Source organism: Anomaloglossus baeobatrachus, chromosome 3 (genome assembly GCF_048569485.1).
Source record: "Anomaloglossus baeobatrachus isolate aAnoBae1 chromosome 3, aAnoBae1.hap1, whole genome shotgun sequence".
In the NCBI taxonomy this organism is placed as follows: Eukaryota; Metazoa; Chordata; class Amphibia; order Anura; family Aromobatidae; genus Anomaloglossus; species Anomaloglossus baeobatrachus.
Window position 1 is genome coordinate 233,893,228 of NC_134355.1, and position 21,321 is coordinate 233,914,548.

Sequence of the window (21,321 nt, forward strand, 5' to 3'; positions counted from 1 at the left end):
TGTGGCATTGCAGTGGTCTGCCAGCCAATCTCTGCATGAGGGCTGGCTCTCAAAAGAGCGCCAACATGCAGGGATGAAGACCACGAGTACAGCACGAGTATCGCGAGATTACTCGGTCCCCGCCGAGTAGCCCGAGTACAGCGATACTCGTGCGAGTACCGAGTAGTAACAAGCATACTCGCTCATCACTACTTAGTAACAATGAGCTTGAGTGTGCAATGCATTGCTACTGCAAATAGCTTTGCACCAGTGGGACAATAATGGAAGTCCAACAGCCACTTTTAGGATGTCACTAAGTTTACTCAGTGTTTGCTAGTATAATAGCTTAGTAACAATGAGTTTGAGTGTGCAATGCAGTGCTACTGCAAATAGCTTTGCACCAGTGGGGCAATAATGGAAGTCCAACAGCCACTTTTAGGATGCCACTAAGTTTACTCAGTGTTTGCTAGTAGAATGGCTTAGTAACAAAGAGTTTGAGTGTGCAATGCAGTGGTGCTGCAAATAGCTTTGCACCAGTGGGGTAATAATGGAAGTCCAACAGCCACTTTTAGGATGCCACTAAGTTTACTCAGTGTTTGCTAGTAGAATGGCTTAGAAACAATGAGTTTGAGTGTGCAATGCAGTGGTGCTGCAAATAGCTTTGCACCAGTGGGACAATAATGGAAGTCCAAAAGCCACTTTTAGGATGCCACTAAGTTTACTCAGTGTTTTCTAGTATAATGGCTTAGTAACAATGAGTTTGAGTGTGCAATGCAGTGGTGCTGCAAATAGCTTTGCACCAGTGGGACAATAATAGAAGTCCAACAGCCACTTTAAGATGCCACTAAGTTTTCTCAGTGTTTGCTAGTATAATGGCTTAGTAATAGTGATGAGCGAGTACTAAAAAGCTCGGGTGCTCGAGGCTCGGGCCGAGCATCCCAAGATACTCGTGTACTCGGCCCGAACACCGAGCCCAATGTTATCCTATGGGAGACCCGAGTATTTTTATGAAATGACCCCCGGCAGCATGTAGAAACCCTAAAAATGTCACAAAAGTCTCAGAAGAGTGCTCAAATGACATGGCAACAGCATGGGGAAGACCCCTTGAAGCATTTATCACTCAACAGTCACAGCTGTGAACAATTTTGTCCGAGTTTTACGCCATTTTTACGGACTCACCAGAAAACCTTCCAAAATAACACCAAAATGAATTTTCATGGCGGAAATGTTAAGGGCACATACCCAATAGTGAGAGAGAGCTGGTGTATGTTACTTTTTAAGATTAATACATGAAAGATTTTACGTAAAACTTTGTGTGGCACTCCGATGTCCAAAACGCACGTTTTGTGCTTTTTACTAGCGATGTCGGTCATTTTTTTTTTCATTCTATCGCCCGTCGGTCGGTCTCGCTCTGTCTGTCTCTCTCTGTCTTGTCTGTCCCCCTCTCACAGTCTGTCGGTCAGTCTCCCCCCTCTCTCTTACTTACCGTTCCCCGATCACTGCCGCGGCGCTGCACAGCTGTTCACTAAACTCCGGCGGCTTTTCCTCATTTGAAAAAGCCGGCCGCTCATTAAACAATCTCGTATTCCCTGCTTTCCTGCTTTTCGGCGCCTATGATTGGTTGCAGTGAGACACGCCCCCACGCTGAGTGACAGGTGTCTCACTGCACCCAAACAAAGCAGCCGGTGGTTGTGTGTATACTGTGCAGTGAAATAAATAATTAAATAATTAAAACAAAACGGCGTGCGGTCCCCCCAATTTTAATACCAGCCAGATAAAGCCATACGGCTGAAGGCTGGTATTCTCAGGATGGGGAGCTCCACATTATGGGGAGCCCCCCAGCCTAACAATATTAGTCAGCAGCCGCCCAGAATTGCCGCATACATTATATGCGACAGTTCTGGGACTGTACCCGGCTCTTCCCGATTTACCCTAGTGCGTTGGCAAATCGGGGTAATAAGGAGTTAATGGCAGCCCATAGCTGCCACTAAATCCTAGATTAATCATGTCAGGCATCTCCCCGAGATTCCTTCCATGATTAATCTGTAAATTACAGTTAAAAAACACACACACACGAAAAATCCTTTATTAGAAATAAAAAACACTAACAAAGTCCCTCATCACCAATTTATTAACCCCGACAAACCCTCCATGTCCGGCGTAATCCACGGACCTCCAGCGTCGCGTCCAGCTGTGCTGCATGAAGGTGACAGGAGCTGCAGAATACACCGCCGCTCCGGTCAGCTTCACACAGCAACTGAGGTGAGTATAGCGATCAGCTGAGCTGTCACTGAGGTTACCTGGATCCAGCGGTGGATACAGCGGTGGCCGCGGGTAACCTCAGTGACAGCTCAGCTGATCGCGCTACTCACCGCCGCTCCGGTCAGCTCCATGCAGCAACTGAGGTGAGTATAGCGATCAGCTGCTGTCACTGAGGTTAATCGCGGCACCGCTGGATCCAGCGGTGGCCGTGAGTTACCTGACTGACAGCAGCTGATCGCGATACTCACCTCAGTTGCTGTGTGAAGCTGACCGGAGCGGCGGTGTATTCTGCAGCTCCTGTCACCTGAATGTAGCAGAGCTGAACGCGACGCTGGAGGTCCGTGGATTACGCCGGACATGGAGGGTTTGTCGGGGTTAATAAATTGGTGATGAGGGACTTTGTTAGCGTTTTTTATTTCTAATAAAGGATTTTTCGGGTGTGTGTGTGTTTTTTAACTGTAATTTACAGATTAATCATGGAAGGAATCTCGGGGAGACGCCTGACATGATTAATCTAGGATTTAGTGGCAACTATGGGCTGCCATTAACTCCTTATTACCCCGATTTGCCAACGCACTAGGGTAAATCGAGAAGAGCCGGGTACAGTCCCAGAACTGTCGCATCTAATGTATGCGGCAATTCTGGGCGGCTGCTTACTGATATTGTTAGGGTGGGGGGCTCCCCATAACGTGGGGCTCCCCATCCTGAGAATACCAGCCTGCAGCCGTATGGCTTAATCTGGCTGGTATTATAATTGGGGGGACCGCACGCCGGTTTTTTTAATTATTTATTTATTTATTTTACTGCACAGTATAGACACGCCCACCGGCTGCTGTGATTGGGTGCAGTGAGACACCTGTCACTCAGCGTGGGGGCGTGTCTCACTGCAACCAATCATAGGCGCCTGTGGGCGTGGAAAGCAGAGAATATGAGATGGCTGTGTGCAGAGCACAGCGCTCCCGCCGGTATAAAGGCTCGGTCACGCTGTGCAGGCCGGCCAATCACTGCAATTCCACAACTAATAGGGCTGTGGCATTGCAGTGGTCTGCCAGCCAATCCCTGCATGAGGGCTGGCTCTCAAAAGAGCGCCAACATGCAGGGATGAAGACCACGAGTACAGCACGAGTATCGCGAGATTACTCGGTCCCCGCAGAGTAGCCCGAGTACAGTGATACTCGTGCGAGTACCGAGTAGTAACAAGCATACTCGCTCATCACTACTTAGTAAAAATGAGCTTGAGTATGCAATGCATTGCTACTGCAAATAGCTTTGCACCAGTGGGACAATAATGTAAGTCCAACAGCCACTTTTAGGATGTCACTAAGTTTACTCAGTGTTTGCTAGTATAATAGCTTAGTAACAATGAGTTTGAGTGTGCAATGCAGTGGTGCTGCAAATAGCTTTGCACCAGTGGGACAATAATGGAAGTCCAACAACCACTTTTAGGATGCCACTAAGTTTACTCAATGTTTGCTAGTATAATGGCTTAGTAACAATGAGTTTGAGTGTGCAATGCAGTGGTGCTGCAAATAGCTTTGCACCAGTGGGACAATAATGGAAGTCCAACAGCCACTTTTAGGATGCCACTAAGTTTACTCAGTGTTTGCTAGTATAATGGCTTAGTAACAATGAGTTTGAGTGTGCAATGCAGTGCTACTGCAAATAGCTTTGCACCAGTGGGGCAATAATGGAAGTCCAACAGCCACTTTTAGGATGCCACTAAGTTTACTCAGTGTTTGCTAGTATAATGGCTTAGTAACAATGAGTTTGAGTGTGCAATGCAGTGGTGCTGCAAATAGCTTTGCACCAGTGGGACAATAATGGAAGTCCAACAGCCACTTTTAGCATGCCACTAAGTTTACTCAGTGTTTGCTAGTATAATGGCTTAGTAACAATGAGTTTGAGTGTGCAATGCAGTGGTGCTGCAAATAGCTTTGCACCAGTGGGACAATAATGGAAGTCCAACAGCCACTTTTAGGATGCCACTAAGTTTACTCAGTGTTTGCTAGTATAATGGCTTAATAACAATGAGTTTGAGTGTGCAATGCAGTGGTGCTGCAAATAGCTTTGCACCAGTGGGGCAATAATGGAAATCCAACAGCCACTTTTAGGATGCCACTAAGTTTACTTAGTGTTTGCTAGTATAATGGCTTAGTAACAATGAGCTTGAGTGTGCAAAGGGCAGGAGTGTACAGTGGCAGGTTTGTGGGTCAGTGTACAGGAAAGGAAGCCTCACTTTCTATCCCTCCTAATGGGGAAATGCAGCGAGGAAGTCCCTGAGCTTAGCTACACAGACGCTGTTATCTTCTGTAGCTGTTAAAATCTATTTCCACGGACCTGACTGTCACCTATGGCTCCGAGCCTGCTGTTATTAGCCCTTACAAGGGCTAATAGAAACTTCTATCCCTATTCTGTATAGCGCTGTGTGTAGAGCGTACACAGCAGTATCGGAGACAGGAGCTACGCCAGAGGTGACTGACACCCAGACGCAGAAGAGATAATGGCGTCCGGACAGGCAGATACCCGTTTTTATAATGCAGGGACATGTGACATGGACATCCTATCACACATGCTCTTGCTTCTCTGGCTAAAAGTCCACTTAGCTGTGTGAGTGTCTGGGATTGGCTGACATGCTGGCCCGCCCCACTACACGCGCGCGCTTAGGGAAGGAAGACATGGGGAAAAAAAAGGCGGTCGCCATTATCCCAGCAGCAGTGATCTGAATGCGCTGTTCCCGCACACTATACGCTGAAATTTTATAATAGTGTGAGTCACAGAGTGACTTACACTATTACAGCGGAAAGCCAGCTGGTAATTAGCTTGGCTTTTTGCTGCTAGAACCATTCTCGAACGTAACTAGAACTATCGAGCTTTAGCAAAAAGCTCGAGTTCTAGTTCGATTTAGAACAGCCCCTAAAATCACTCGAACCGCGATCTGGAGAACCATGGACCGCGAACCACGCTCAACCCTATTGATCATCTCATCTCCTCTCATCTGCTGAACTCTAACTCTGCTTTCTGCTTATAGCAATGAAATGGTATATATCATTAGTTCTAACTCATCAATCTTGCTCATGAGTTTTATGATCTTGTTAGCATGCAAGCCTGTTTGGTATTACAAGTCATTGCCTCTTTTTGTTTCAAGTTAGCTGGTTGATTGATTAATGAGCTAAATTGACCCACATCTAAACACAAACTTTCCTATATAAGTAAACCTAGCTAAGGGGAAGCATTTATGCAAGGGGCATTTGTGCAGATTTTATTAAGTGCTGATTTTGATAAGTGCACTGCAGTTATTCATGGCATGAATGTAACATTCATCTCTCATCTCTTCATACAGGTAAATATGATCATCTCATCTCCTCTCATCTACTGAACTCTAACTCCGCTTTCTGCTTTTAGTAATGAAATGGTATATATGATCATCTCATCGCCTCTCATCTGCTGAACTCTAACTCTGCTTTCTGCTTATAGTAATGAAATGGTATATATCATTAGTTCTAACTGAGCTTGTTCTTAGATGTAGAAAATGTATCTCACTTGCTCATGAGTTTTATGATGTTGTTAGCATGCAAGCCTGTTTGTGTTATGAATCAGCGCTGCCATAGCCGCAAGCAGCCTGCTGCGGTTCCAGTTGCGCCCAGGCGTCGGCTGCCAATTTTGGCCGTGCCTCGGGTCGTCCAGCTGGCTGTTTGTACCTCCACGTCTAAGTGTGTAGAGGCGCCTAGTGCGCATGCGTGTGTCGATTTACCTCAGCAGGAGCTTAAGTCCAATGTTTCGCCTAGTGAGCATGCTCAGCCAGTGCAATTTCTCAGTCTGATTTCTGAGACTATTGTCCAGGCTACTGAGTATGCTCAGGCACTTAGTGCATTGGAGGCAAAGTCCGGGAAGGACTTCACTGGGCATGTCCGTGGGGTGGCAGGCCCTGATATGCCAGAGGGCATCAGGTGTCCTGATGATGTGGCCACTCCGACCTGGCTCGCGGAGGGCCGGCCCTATGACACGACACCTCACCATTGGTCGTCAGATGATGACTGGTGAAGTGTTTGGGGCGTGTCTGCCATGAGGTCATCAGTGACGTGGCGGTTCAGGATAGGCCGCTTGTGACCTCGCTGAAGACATGGCACTCTGCTGTTGGTTCCTGGAGGTGCCATTGTGGTCCACCCTCTGTTTGGGGCGGACCCAGGTTATAAAAGGGGCTGTAGACAACATGGAGGTGCGCAGTCTTCACATTTTCTCAGTCAGAGCACACCTCCATGTTAGAGCCTTATTGCGACATAAGCCTATGTTGGGAAGCGGTAGGTAGGGTTAGGCGAACGGTACCTTTCACGCCAAGATTCGTGGCTCAGCACATCAGGGTCAGGCGCCGTGCTTCCCTCCTGCCGTTCTAGTCTTGCTGTAGCAGCCCAGTGGCGTTAACTGGGCTGCGGCTGCTGCGCCTCCTGTCCGATTGTGCCCCCTACGCACACGGACAACGCACCTGCTGCACCACCGGTCCGGTTGTGCCTCCTACGCGCACAAACAGCATACCCCAGGACCCCTGTGGAGTTAACATGGTGTTCCTTATCCTCCTCGGCTTCCCGGTCAATGCTACTGGTGTAACCATCTGGCCTAACGTGTCCTTTACACTTGGCCAGTTGAGAGGTGACCGGAAACGCTAATCAGAGGATCGCTCGGCCTGACGTGTCCTACACACGTGGCTGACAGGGCGCTTTCGTGGCGGTCTTCTGGTCAACGCTACCTGGTCACCACCCGGCCTGACGTGGTCCCTACACACGTGGTTGGTGTAGCGCCAGGTGTACCAAAACGCTAACCGGGTTGTCATCCGGTTTCACGTATCTCTACACACGTGACTGGTTTCCAGATTCCCTGGGTTATCTCAGAGTCATCCAGCTCTATATTCTCTGCCTAACCCTCAGGTGCCAGCAGCTCCTTTGTCATCTGGAGCACGGTGGGACCCGACTGACGATTAGGATATATACCCCCTGGTCCTAATCTGCCAGTCCCCCCGTAACAGTAAAACTGCGCCAGGGTCTGGCTGGCATGGCGGAGACAGAGCAGCTACGTCAGTTCATACATCAGCTTGAGATCAGAGTTAGGTCTCTGGAGCAGTCTGCCCTTGCTGCTGATATGGATGATGTGGTGGCTCGAGCGGCCGCAATGTCGTCTGCCAGCAAGCCCACTCCACCCCTTCCTCACCTCTCACTGCCCAACAAGTTTTCAGGGGACAGCAAGGCATGTAGGGGATTCGTGAACCAGTGTTCAGTCCACCTGCAGCTGCTGGCTGCACGGTTCCCTACAGAGAGGTTGATGGTGGGGTTTATCTTCTCCTTGCTCTCTGATAGAGCACTGGAGTGGGCCACACCATTGTGGAGGTGGAGGTGCGCAGTCTTCACATTTTCTCAGTCAGAGCACACCTCCATGTTAGAGCCTCATTGCGGCATAAGCCTATGTTGGGAAGCGGTAGGTAGGGTTGAGCGAATGGTGCCTGTCACGCCAAGATTCGTGGCTCAGCACATCAGGGTCAGGCGCCGTGCTTCCCTCCTGCCGTTCTAATCTTGCTGTAGCAGCCCAGTGGCGTTAACTGGGCTGCGGCGCCTCCTGTCCGGTTGTGCTCCCTACGCACACGGACAACGCACCTGCTGCGCCTCCTGTCAGGTTGTGCCCCCTACGCACACGGACAATGCACCTGCTGCACCACCTGTCTGATTGTGCCCCCTACGCGCATGGACAGCGTACCCCAGGACCCCTGTGGAGTTAACAGGGTGTTCCTGTATTAGGTGTGTGTCTTTCTTGGCGTCCCAGTCAATGCTACTGGTGTGATTTCTTGGCCTGATGTGTCCTCTACACACATGGCCATTCGCATAGTGACCAGAAACGCTAATCGGAGGACCGCTCGGCCTGTCGTGTCTAACACACGTGGCTGAAAGGGCGCTGTCGCAGCGGTCTTCTCGGTCAACGCTACCTAGTCACCATCTGGCCTTACGTGTTCCCTGCACACATGGTCGGGGTTGCGCCAATTCCACCGAAACGCTTACTGGGTTGTCGTTCGGTCTGACGTGTCCCTACACACGTGACTGGTTTCCTGGGTTATCTCATAGCCATTATGCTCTAAAGTCTCCGTCTAACCCACAGAGTGCCAGCAGCTCCATTACTATCTGGAGCACGGTGGGCCCCGACTGGCGATTGGGATATATACCCCCTGGTCCTAATCTGCTGGTTCCCCCGTAACAGTTTATTACAAGTCATTGCCTCTTTTTGTCTCAAGTTAACTGATTGATTAACGAGCTAAATTGACCCACATCTAAGCACAAACTTTCCTATATAAGTAAACCTAGCTAAGGGAAGCATTTATGCAGGGGGCATTTGTGCAGATTTTATTAAGTGCCGATTTTGATAAGTGCACTGCAGTTATTCATGGCATGAATCTAACACTCATCTCTCATCTCTTCATACAGGTATATATGATCATCTCATCTCCTTTCATCTGCTGAACTCTAACTCTGCTTTCTGCTTATAGTAATGAAATAGTATATATCATTAGTTCTAACTGAGCTTGTTCTTAGATGTAGAAAATTTATCTCACTTGCTCATGAGTTTTATGATCCTTTTAGCATGCAAGCCTGTGTTACGGTTGCTGTGGCACTGGAGACTATGTTCAGATTTCTTGCTACTGCACATGTGCGAGCACTGGAGACTTAAGGCTGCTTTACACGGTACGACCGATTGTGCAATTTCACAATCGATCGTACCCGCCCCCGTCCTTTTTGCGTCACGGGCAAATCGCTGCCCGTGTCGCAAAAAGTCAGTAACCCCCGTCACACATACTTACCTCTCGTGCGACCTCGCTGTGGGCGGCGAACGTCCACTTCCTGGAGTGGGAGGGACGTTCAGAGTCACAGCGACGTCACACGGCCGCCAGCCAATGGAAGTGGAGGGGCGGAGATGAGCAGGACGTAAACATCCCGCCCACCTCCTTCCTTCACATAGCCGGCGGCGGCCGCGTGACGCAGGTGAGCTGCTGTTCATCGTTCCCGGGGTGTCACACGGAGTGGCGTGTGCTACCCCGGAAACGATGAACAACTAAATTAAACGATATTATGGAACCTAGTGAGCAGTACACGACTCACGATTTGTGAGCGATACTGCGTCGCTAGGAGGTGTCACACAGGCCGGCATCGCCAGCGATGCCGGATGTGCGTCACAGAAACCGTGACCCCGACGATCTATCGCACGATAGATTGTCTGGTGTAAAGCAGCCTTAAGTCCTATCTTGGAGCCATTGCACATGTGCGGGTGACATCATCGCTCACATGAGGTCACATGTCTCTGACACCTTCTAAGCTGATTGGCCACTGGTCACGTGCTTGTGACACGTGGTCACATGTCTCTGACACCTTCTATGCCGATTGGTCGCTGGTCATGTGCTTGTGACGCTTTGCTCGGTGATAGGCCAGCGTGACGTCATTGCTGTCGTTCTGGCAGCGGATTGGCTCTGGTGTCCTCCATCTTGGATGAGGCACAAAGTCTATATAAGACCTTGCTCAGTCCTCTTGGTTCATGCATGAGAGTAGACGCTCTGTGCACGTCCCTCTAGGCATCTCTCTGTCTATGCTAGGTGAGTGCTACCGGCAGGGTAGCGTTCTTGTACCTTACAGCTTCGGCTGTGGTCCGTATCCTTACTTCTTAGTGGAGCGGACATAGGCAGGTGCCTGAGGCACATGGTCTGGCTGGGCCTTGTGATTCTACTCGTAGGTGGACGTTGCCACTAGTGTTATGATCCGGAACCATGGAAGATCACCACAAATCATTGGCAAAAAGGTGACAAGAGCATTGGCAACTAATCTGGCCGCCATCCCCTTACTAACCAACACTACTAGAAGTAGCCGAGGGGTGAACTAACATCCTGTGCACCGCGAACCCAGCCGGAGAACTAACTATCCTAAAGGTAGGAAAGATGAATAACTCTCTGCCTCAGAAAATAGACAAGAATAGCAAGCCCCCCACATTCAAAGACTGCGGTGATATAGGAAAAACACAATACACAGGTAGATGACAGGATTAGCAAAAGGTGAGGCCCCCGCTGACTAAAATAGGAAAAAAGACAGGAAAGGGACTGATGGTAGCCAGAGAAAAACCCTGCAAAATACCAACTTCCTGATAGTACAAAAAGGCCCTCAGATCGCTCGATCTGAACTCTGTCCTATTCCAGGTGCCCTTGTCATACCAATGAACAGAAAACAAGAATTATAACAAATTCAACAAGCCATAAACACATGGACCCAAAGGAGCTATACTCCACACACAACTGCAGGGAGTTCCTCAACAATCCACTGAGGGGGAAAATCCCTGGAAGGAAATAAACTGAAACCAACAACAACAAATGACAAACCCAGATAACCAAAAGAACCAGGCAATAAATAAAGAGCAAGAACTTATCTGGAGTGGATGTGATGTAGAGCAGGATTAAGCAGGCTGGAGATACCAAGAACAACTGACATCCGGCAACAGCCTGCAATCAGACCAGGACTTAAATAAGCAGAGAGTTAGGAAAGGAAACACCCACTGCACAACACACCTGGTCTCTGTCCAAACCCTTCCTGGCCACCAGAGGGAGCCTCCCAGCAGCCATAACTAACATTCACAACACACTAGGGTATCTTTCCTTATACTGCGTCTGGCAGTTGTTCGTATCCTCGCACACTAGGGGAGCGAACATAGGTAGGAGCTTTGTGCGGCTTGTGCTGCTGTCCGTCTGTTTTGCACCACTAGTGGAGCGGACCTAGGCAGGTGCCATATCTAGTGGTTCATGTCCTCGCACACTGGTGGAGCGAATGCAGGTAGGAGCTTTGTGCGGCTTACGCTGCTGTCCGCCTCCTGGCACCACTAGAGGAACGGATCTAGGTAGGTGCCATTGCACACTCACTGCTTTTGTCTCTGTGATCATTAACAGAGACCATACCACACACCCTCCGAGTAAGGGAGGAATTGCTTTATTTCCTAACTAGATGCCTCTGTGAGTTTAACAGAGGTATTGCACACTGCACTTGTGCTACTACTATTTACAGCTGCAACCTTATATACTCTTCCTCACTCATTAACCTATCCCTTTTACGTTAATGCTAAATACGGTAGTCGCTGTGACTTTAACAGTACACGCCGTGATTGGCTCTAGTGTCACTGAGACGTATCAGTGTCAGTACTGCTTCCGTAGTACAAGATACCCCTTATCCTCTGCCATGGTCTGCAGCAGAGACTTTGCACGGTGGACCCTGACTGTCTGATATCCCTTTGGTTTTTATAATCAGATAGCGCCCGTAACAGCCTGTTTGTTATTACAAGTCACTGCCTCTTTTTGTCTCAAGTTAGCTGATTGATTAATGAGCTAAATTGACCCAGATCTAAGCACAAACTTTCCTATATAAGTAAACCTAGCTAAGGGGAAGCATTTATGCAGGGGGCATTTTTGCAGATTTTATTAAGTGCTGATTTTGATAAATGCACTGCAGTTATTCATGGCAGTTATACATGGCAGGAGACAGGTAAGGCATGTAAGACTAACAAACAATCTTGCTCCAAATGTTTGCGTATTGAAAATTTTTTCCATCCTATTTATTTATACCATTTATATGCTAGCTGCTTCAATCCCTCATTTCTACCGCTGTTTCACACACCCAGTACACTCCATCTATATCACCCCTTATCTCCTCTCCTATGTACTGCTCTCATGCTCTTTTCAAAATTATAAACCATCCAGATCCATTCACACCCACCATGCAACGTAATAGACACTCTCCTAAATCTCTTAACCATATGCTTACTCTCTCAATTCTCCTTCTCCTTTTAGCAGGAGATATTGCACCTAATCCAGGACCTTCTTAAAATAGTAAACTCAATTCCTTCCCTGGCATACTCAGAAACCCCCTAAATCTCATTACTATTCCTTGCATACCTTCTGTCTCTTTTAACTGTGCCCTTTGGAACTCACGCTAAGAATGTAACAAACTCTCCTTCATCCATGACTTCTTCCTTTCAATATCCCTCAACCTCCTGGCTCTTACTGAGACCTGGATTCAGCAGTCAGACACCACTGCAGCTGCTGCTCTCTCATATGGTGGCCTACAATTTTCACACACCCCTTGACTTGACAACAGATCAGGTGGAGGTGTTGGTCTGCTGCTTTTCCCAAACTGCACTTTTCAGGTCATCCCTCCTGTTCCCTCACTTATCTTCCCTTCTTTTGAGGTCCACACTGTCAGGCTTTACAGACCCTTCTCCCTGCAAGTAGCAGTTGTGTATCGCCCTCCAGGCCTAACCAGTCAGTTCTTGGATCATTTCGCCACCTGGCTTCCACATTTCCTAGCCTGTGACCTCCCCACTCTTGTCATGGGGGACTTTAACATCCCTATTGATAATCCCCTCTCCCCAGCTGCCACTCATCTTTTATCTCTAACCTCCTCTCTTGGCCTTTCACAACTAACTAACTCCTACGCATGAAGGTGGGAATATGCTGGACCTGGTCTTCTCCTGTCTCTGCTCAGTGCATGATTTCACTAACTCCCCTCTCCCACTCTCTGACCACAACCTTCTTTCATTCTTGGTCAAGAGCTGTCAACCCACTTACCTCCCATATAGGAATATACATGCCATTAACAACCAGAAATTTCTGAAGAAGCTGCAGTTATCACTTGCCCCAATATCCTCCCTCTCATGTCCTGACTCTGCTGTAAAACATTATAATGACACCCTACTGAGCGCCCTAGATGAAGCTGCACCTGCTACACGCAGAGCAACTCGGCGCAGATGGCAGCAGCCCTGGCACACATTGCAAACACGCTTTCTCCAGTGGTGCTCCAGGTGCGCTGAACGTTTGTGGAGAAAATCCAATCTAGCCGAAGATTTCATCCATTATAAGTTTATGCTCAAAACATACAATGCCGCCTTTCACCTCTCCAAACAAGCATACTTTAACACCCTCATGACATCTCTAGCCAATAATCCAAGACGACTCTTTAATACTTTCCATTCCCTCCTAGGGCGAAGAGTTCTGGCCCCAACCACCAACCTCAGTGCAGATGACCTGGCCAATTATTTTAAAGAAAAAATTGACCATATACGCCAGGAAATTTCCTCCCAGCCTCAGAACGCCACACATTGTCTGCCCTCCTACACTTCATCTAGCTCACTTTCACTCTTTGATCCAGTCACAGAAGAAGAAGTCACCAGGCTCCTCGCATCTTCTCGCCCTACTACCTGCACCAGTGACCCTATTCCCTCACATCTCCTTAAATCTGTCACCCCAGCTGTCACCACTCAGCTAACTAAAATATTCAATCTCTCTCTCCTCTGGTGTCTTTCCCTCCTCCTTCAAACATGCAAGCATACACCCATTACTTAAAAAACCATCCCTGGACCAAAAATGTGCCGCTAACTACAGACCTGTTTCTAATCTCCCATTCATCTCCAAACTCCTGGAACGTCTGGTCCACTCCCGTTTAATCCGCTATCTGTTAGATAATTCTCTCCTCAACCCTCTACAATCCGGTTTCCACTCCTTACATTCTACTGAAACTGCTCTTACTAAAGTCCATAATGATTTACCAACAGCTAAATCTAATGGTCACTACTAGAGATGAGCGAACCGGCAGCGGTTTGGCTCGAGTTTTGGTTCGCCGAACCGAGGTCTGGTTCGAGTTTGGTTCGGCGAACCACTCGAACCCCATAGGAAACAATGGGAGGCAATCACAAACACATAAAAACACATAAATGTACACATACAGTTAATAAACATTGCCATAACACTTACCTGTCCCCGTGATCCGTCCTGCACTCTGTCTCTTGCCGCTATTCCATCCGATGATCGCTGAATCTTCCCGGTAACCAGCACTGCCAGCAGTGATGCAGGACCTATTGTGATGTCAAAATAGCCATGTGACCAGTCATGTGTCTATTATCTCATTGGCTACAGACTGGTCACATGACTATGACACGTCATGCTAGGACCTGTCATTGCATCTCTCTGTTACACGGTGCACGTTTGTGTATCGCCGTGTACCGGCGACATGCTCTAGCACACGGTCGACTCCCCGCTCTGCTTTCCCATTCCCTTAAGGTACCGTCACACTAAGCGACGCTCCAGCGATCCCACCAGCAACCTGACCTGGCAGGGATCGATGGAGCGTTGCTACACGGGTTGCTGGTGAGCTGTCAGGCAGATTTCACCATCAACCAGTGACCAGCCCCCAGCCAGCAGCGCCGCGTGGAAGCAATGCTGCACTTGGTAACTAAGGTAAATATCGGCTAACCAACCCGATATTTACCTTGGTTACCAGCGCACACCGCATAGTGCTGGCTCCCTGCACTCCTAGCCAGAGTACACATCGGGTTAATTTTACCCTATGTGTAGTCTGGCTATGTGTGCATGGAGCAGGGAGCCGGCACTGACAGCGTGAGAGAAACGGAGATCACCGTTACCATAGCAACATGCTTGGTAGCGGTGACAGTGACGTCCCGCTACCAGCACGTAGCGGCACCGGAATCACGTGATCGGAGCACCGTTGCTATGGCCACCCGTGCCACCGCTTAGAGCCGGGGGCTGTGGTCACTCTCACAGAGTGATTTCTGCACGGAGCACAGCGTCCTTTCTCCCATGCACTGCTGTCTGATGGAGCAGAGCTGCATGTGTTGAAGGAGAAAGAAGGCAGAAGAGCAGGATCGTGGAGGGGTGACAGGGGGTAATAAAGATGGAGTCTCTAAGTGTGTATGTGTATTTATTTCTATTAAAGTATTTTTTCTCTGTGTGGTTTTTTTTTTAACCCTTTATCGGAGATTCATAATGGCTGGGTCAAACGTGCCTGACATTAAGAATCTCTGGCTTAATACTAGCTAGTAAAGCAAAGCTAGTATTAACTCATGATTACCCAGCAAGCCACCCGGCTTCAGGGCTGCTGGAAGAGTTGGATACAGAGCCAGATGATGGCGATTCTATGAGAGCGCCATTTTCTGTGGCGGCTGCGGACTGCAATTCGCAGCAGAGGGGCCCAGAAACCTCGGGCTAACCTGTCCTGCGGATCCAATCCCCAGCTGCCTAGTTGTACCCAGCTGGACACAAAAATGGGGCGAAGCCCACATCTTTTTTTTTTTAATTATTTCATGAAATTCATGAAATAATTAAAAAAAAGGGCTTCCCTATATTTTTAGTTCACAGCCGGGTACAAATAGGCAGCTGAGGGTTACGGGCAGCCCGTACCTGCCTGCTGTACCTGGCTAGCATACAAAAATATGGCGAAGCCCACGTCATTTTTTTTTTTTTGTTTTTTGGCAAAAAAAATGCTTTCCTGGATTTTCCAATGCTAGTAAAGGTAACACCAAGCAGTAGAGGTTAGCAGTCAGTAGCTGCTTGGATTACCCTTAGCTAGCAATACAAAAAATGACGCGGGAGCCCATATATATTTTTTTTAATTATTTATTTAAATAACTAAAAAAAAAAAGGTCTTCCCTGTATTTTGATTGCCTGACATCACAGTGCTGTAAAAATAAATTTTTAAAAAAATGACGTAGCACTCCGCGATATGTTTGATTCTCAGCGCAGATAAAGCAGACAGCTACGGGTTGCCACCCCCATCTGCCTGCCGTTACCTTGGCTGGCAATCAAAATACAGGGAAGCCCATTATTTTTTTTTATTTAAAAAAATAGTTTTAAAAAAAATTAACATGGGGTCTCCCCATTTTTGATAGCCAGCTAGGGTAAAGCAGAAGGCTGTAGCCTGAAAACCACAGCTTTCCGCTTTACCGTGGTTGGGGATCCAATGTGGAGGTCACCCCAGGCTCTTTTTTATAATTATTTTATAAATAATAATAATTACAAAAAAAAGTAGGGTCCCCCCCAAATTGGATCACCAACCAAGGTAAAGCGGACAACTGTGGTCTGGTATTCTCAGGGTGGGAAGGTCCATAGTTATTGGCCCTTCACAGCCTAAAAATAGCAGGCCGTAGGCGCCCCAGAATTGGCGCATCCACTAGATGCGCCAATCCTGGCGCTTCACCCCAGCTCATCTTGTGCCCTGGTGCAGTGGCAAACAGGGTAATAAATGGGGTTGATACTAGCTGTAAAGTCACCTGACATCAAGTCCAGCAGTTTGTGATGTCATGGCATCTATCAGATACCCGACATCACAAACTGTCGGTACTAACAAAACAAATAGACGAAAAAAAATGTATTTGAAAAAACACTTCCCAAAACATTACCTCTTTCACCAATTTATTGTAAGGAAAAAAAATAAAGGGGTCCCACGATGACTCTGGACCGTCTAGAATATGGGGGGACATGCTCAGGGAACGTATCCCCCATTTTCTAGGAGTGCAGACCCTCCAAGTGAGGAGTGTGGGTGCAATGAATCTGCACCCAATCTCCCCGGGTTCACAGGAGCAGAGTCCATGTCGTAACTGTTGCTACCAAAGCTGCAATGCCGTGCTCATGAGGTAAGTGCATGCCTAATCTGGAGAACTATTCTACATTTCCAAATATTGGTATTTGCTGATATTTTTGCTATTCCACCTACTAGATACATATACAAGAGAACCAAGAGTTTTTGTGTGCAAAAATAGACAATTTTATTAGATACAGAAGGTGTGTAACCATAAAATCACATAAAAACAATTGTTTACAGGACCCAATGCTGGGATGCATGCCATATCGGGGCTCAATTTCAGACAACGGTAATATAGTAATGCACCCAATCCGGTGCATATGTTGAATGCAATTTAAGCAATGTCAACCCGTCAGAAAAGTTGCCCCTCAGGACCCCATCATATCGCGGCATTTGCCATATTATCTCCAGTATATCTACCAGTCAGTGGTGGGGTGGTATAACCCAGCCTGGTCACAGCAACAACCTCACAAAGGCAACGTACGTTTCGAATGGCGATATGTTAAAATCTTCATCAGGATGGAGGTATTCTAACCATCCATCCCAGAGCTCCGGTTTTTAAATCAGCATGCTATGAGACCGGCCCGGAAGTTCACACACGGCGCATGCGCCGGCTCAAAGGCAAGTCCCGCGAGAACGCCGCCGTCACGTCATAATCGCGCATGCGCGGGAGCGTGGACGCGTCTCCATGGCTCCCACGCAGGCACGAGACGGCCAGACGGCGACGATCGGGCAGGGACGAGCAAGGATGTCTTTTACCTGCAGCAGCGGGGCACTGCCATGGGCGCGGCTTGTGCGCCTTCGTACGCCGGCCTCTTTCTGGGGTACTGGGAGAGGCTGGTTTTGGGGGCGGAGGCCCTGAGCTTTGCGCCCATGTGCAGTGTTGGCTGCGATATATAGATGACATCCTTTTTGTGTGGCAGGGTGGCACGGAGCAGCTCAATCGGTTCATGGGACAATTGAACACCAATAAATTCAACATCAAATTGACCTATAAAAGCAGCAGATGCAGGATCGATTTCCTGTATATATTAATTACTGTTGATGATAGGAAATCGATCCAAACGGACGTCTTCCGTAAGGAGACGTCTGTGAATGCACTGCTGCATGCGTCCTCAGCCCATAATCCATCCACAATCCGCGCCATCCCGACCGGGCAGTACCTGAGGATGCGACGGATATGCTCATCTGACACCATGTTTGAGGCACAATCTGTGGACCTCAGAGACCGCTTCCGTGACAGGGAATACAGCATGAGGAGCATAAAATCTGGCTATAATCGTGCGAAAAAAACCTCTAGAGCACAATTGCTGATTAATACCCCAAAAAAATCAAAAAAACAGGATGGCATAGTGAGGTTCATTGGGACCTACAACCAAGAGTGGGAGACTATGCGCCAGATTATGAAGAAACACTGGCCGGTACTCTTCACCGATCCGTGACTTGCGGAGGTACTGACTCAAAATCCAATGATGACCTCAAGGAGGGCCAGAAATGTGAAAGACATCCTGGTACGAAGCCACTATGTCCTGCCTAGGGTTAACCCATTTGGCTCTTGTGGGCCCCTACAGGGATGTTTCCCTTGTGGGCATTGTTTGGCCTGCAGCAACGTTCTCCGTAGCTCATCCTTTTATTCATCAGATGGATCTAAGAACTTCCACATTAAACAATATATCATGTGTGGTACTACACACGTGATATATTTTGCTACATGTACATGCCCCCTGACCTATGTGGGGCTCACCTCTCGTGAGCTCCGCATTAGAGTCAGGGAGCACATCAGAGACATTGCTGCGGCCAAATCAGAGGTAGACCCAAGTGTTTTAAAAACATTACCGCGACATTTCAGATCTCACCACTCCTGTGATCCCTCCAAACTTAAAATCAGAGGCATTGATGCCATAGTGGGGGGAATCAGGGGTGGTGACCTCAAGAAACGTCTAGCACAATGCGAGACAAGGTGGATTGTGACCTTGGACACTCTGGTCCCTAGAGGTCTCAATGAGGCTGTCAGTTACTCTCCCTTCCTGTAATGCTAGGACACGTGCTCATACATATGAGAATATACATATCCCTGTGGATGAATTCTGCAGGGATAGATAATCTGTAGATGTCTCCTTTGCCTCACTTATTGATTGTGACACCACCATACTTCCTCCTAACCACCTATAATCTTATCATTTTTAATAATTTTTAAGTTTTACCCTTCTGTCCGCCTGTCCCAGAGTTCTCACTCATACTCTTTGTGATTGCAGGATGATTTGATAATCACCACCATTGGTGGAAGTGTGACAGGATACCCACATGGACTATTAAAGATGAAAAAAGATGCTCCTTGTGGAATATGATGTAAATAATGTTATTATGCCTGTCATTCTCTGCATTTGTGGATGTTACATACCTGCAACATGATGCTTGTATATTCTGTCACGCTTCTGGCGAGCTCTGGTGGTTCCTGTGCACGCGCGCCGGCTCACATGCTCGTCCCTGCCCGATCGTCGCCGTCTGGCCGTCTCGTGCCTGCGCGGGAGCCATGGAGACGCGTCCACGCTCCCGCGCATGCGCGATTATGACGTGACGGCGGCGTTCTCGCGGGACTTGCCTGTGAGCCGGCGCATGCGCCGTGTGTGAACTTCCAGGCCGGTCTCATAGCGCGCTGATTTAAAAACCGGAGCTCTGGGATGGATGGTTAGAATACCTCCATCCTGATGAAGATTTTAACATATCGCCATTCGAAACGTACGTCGCCTTTGTGAGGTTGTTGCTGTGACCAGGCTGGGTTATACCACCCCACCACTGACTGGTAGATATACCGGAGATAATATGGCAAATGCCGCGATATGATGGGGTCCTGAGGGGCAACTTTTCTGACGGGTTGACATTGCTTAAATTGCATTCAACATATGCACTGGATTGGGTGCATTACTATATTACCGTTGTCTGAAATTGAGCCCCGATATGGCATGCATGCCAGCATTGGGTCCTGTAAACAATTGTTTTTATGTGATTTTATGGTTACACACCTTCTGTATCTAATAAAATTGTCTATTTTTGCACACAAAAACTCTTGGTTCTCTTGTATATGTATTATGCTTTTGAGTTTGTGCCAATTGTGGGGGTATTTACCACATTGTCCCCACATACAAGTACGTTGTGCTCTTTGAAGCGTTTTTCTAATTTATAATTGTATTCTGTTTACCACAGATATCTCTCCAGCCAACATGAATTTCAGGGTCAGGGATAACACCTGGCAATCACAAATTGATGATGTGTTGAAGACAGGAGGTGTATCAGGTGGTGGAAGTGGTGGTGCCCAATCAAGTGAGACATTGTGTTTGAGATACAAAGAGTTATTGAAAAAAAGAACGAAATTGTGGTGGAATAAGGCCTTTTTGGGTAAATATCTTGAGAAAGATCTAGTGCCCCGTGGCCTCCGTGTACAGGTCTTCCCCTCTTTCACTTTAGACGATGAAGGGTTTAAAACAAAATGGGAGGAACTCGCTCAGACGTGTTCCCGTGGCTTCTTGGGCCTATTATGGGACCATAACTCATCTACCCTGACCTCACTAGAGACAGAATTAGAATCCATAGAAAATGATCTGAATGGCACCTGCACACCTGAAGCCATGACACAATTCAACTCCGAAATGAATCAGGAGTTGAAGAGATGGGAACGGGAAATCAAGGCGTTCAAATTTAAAAAACTAAACAGGGATATTGCCGATTATTCGACAAAAAGGGCTTATAAATGGAGAATGGACACAGTAAGAGGACGCGCAGGGGGTTATCCCCTTAAGAACCAGAAACCTAGATCCTCATCACTGGTGTCGGAGACCTCATGTGGCGACTCCTCATCCGAGGCATCAGTGAGTTCCCCATCCACGGCCGAAACAGTTGGAGTGCGCGTTAAGCAACGTGCCCGTCCACCTGCTGCCCAAGGAAAGAACAAGCGGCAGGGTAACAGGCTACAGGTAATTAACTTTTCAACACGGGTGCTCACTGGTGCTCAGGTGGAGGTGTTGTCACGGGGTCTCACATTTTCTCCTGCTAATCCCTTCCATCTGTTTACAGCCTTGAAGGACCTCAACCTATTCTCTCGTAAATTAATTTTAAAAAAACTTTTTCACAAGCGGAACACGGTGTCGGACAGTCAGGTGGAAAGGGACGCCATTCAGAACTTGGAGGATCTGTTACAAGAACAGGAGGCACCATCTACAGGTATATTTCCACATGCTTTATTACCTAGATCCACAAAGTTCCCCCCATTGTCTCTGAGTCCTGCTGTAGATATCTTCACCAAGATGGTGCGTGATGAATTCAGACAAATACCAACCAGATGCAGACATGACAATCTGACACGGGTGCAAAGGTCAGCACTGGTTGAACTACAGGGATACCGCGATATAATAATAAAAGCAGCAGACAAGGGGGGGAATGTTGTTGTGCTACCAATTGAAAAGTATGAAAGGGAGGTACTGAGGCAGCTACGTAATAGGGAGACATACAGGAAACTCCCCTCCAGCCCGTTGGTTGCGTTTTCCAGTGAACTTACTGCCATCCTGAATGAGGCTCTTGAGAAGGGTTTGATTACCAGGAAAATGTTTGAGGGACTTTGCAACAAGCACCCAAGGATACCTACATTTTATATCCT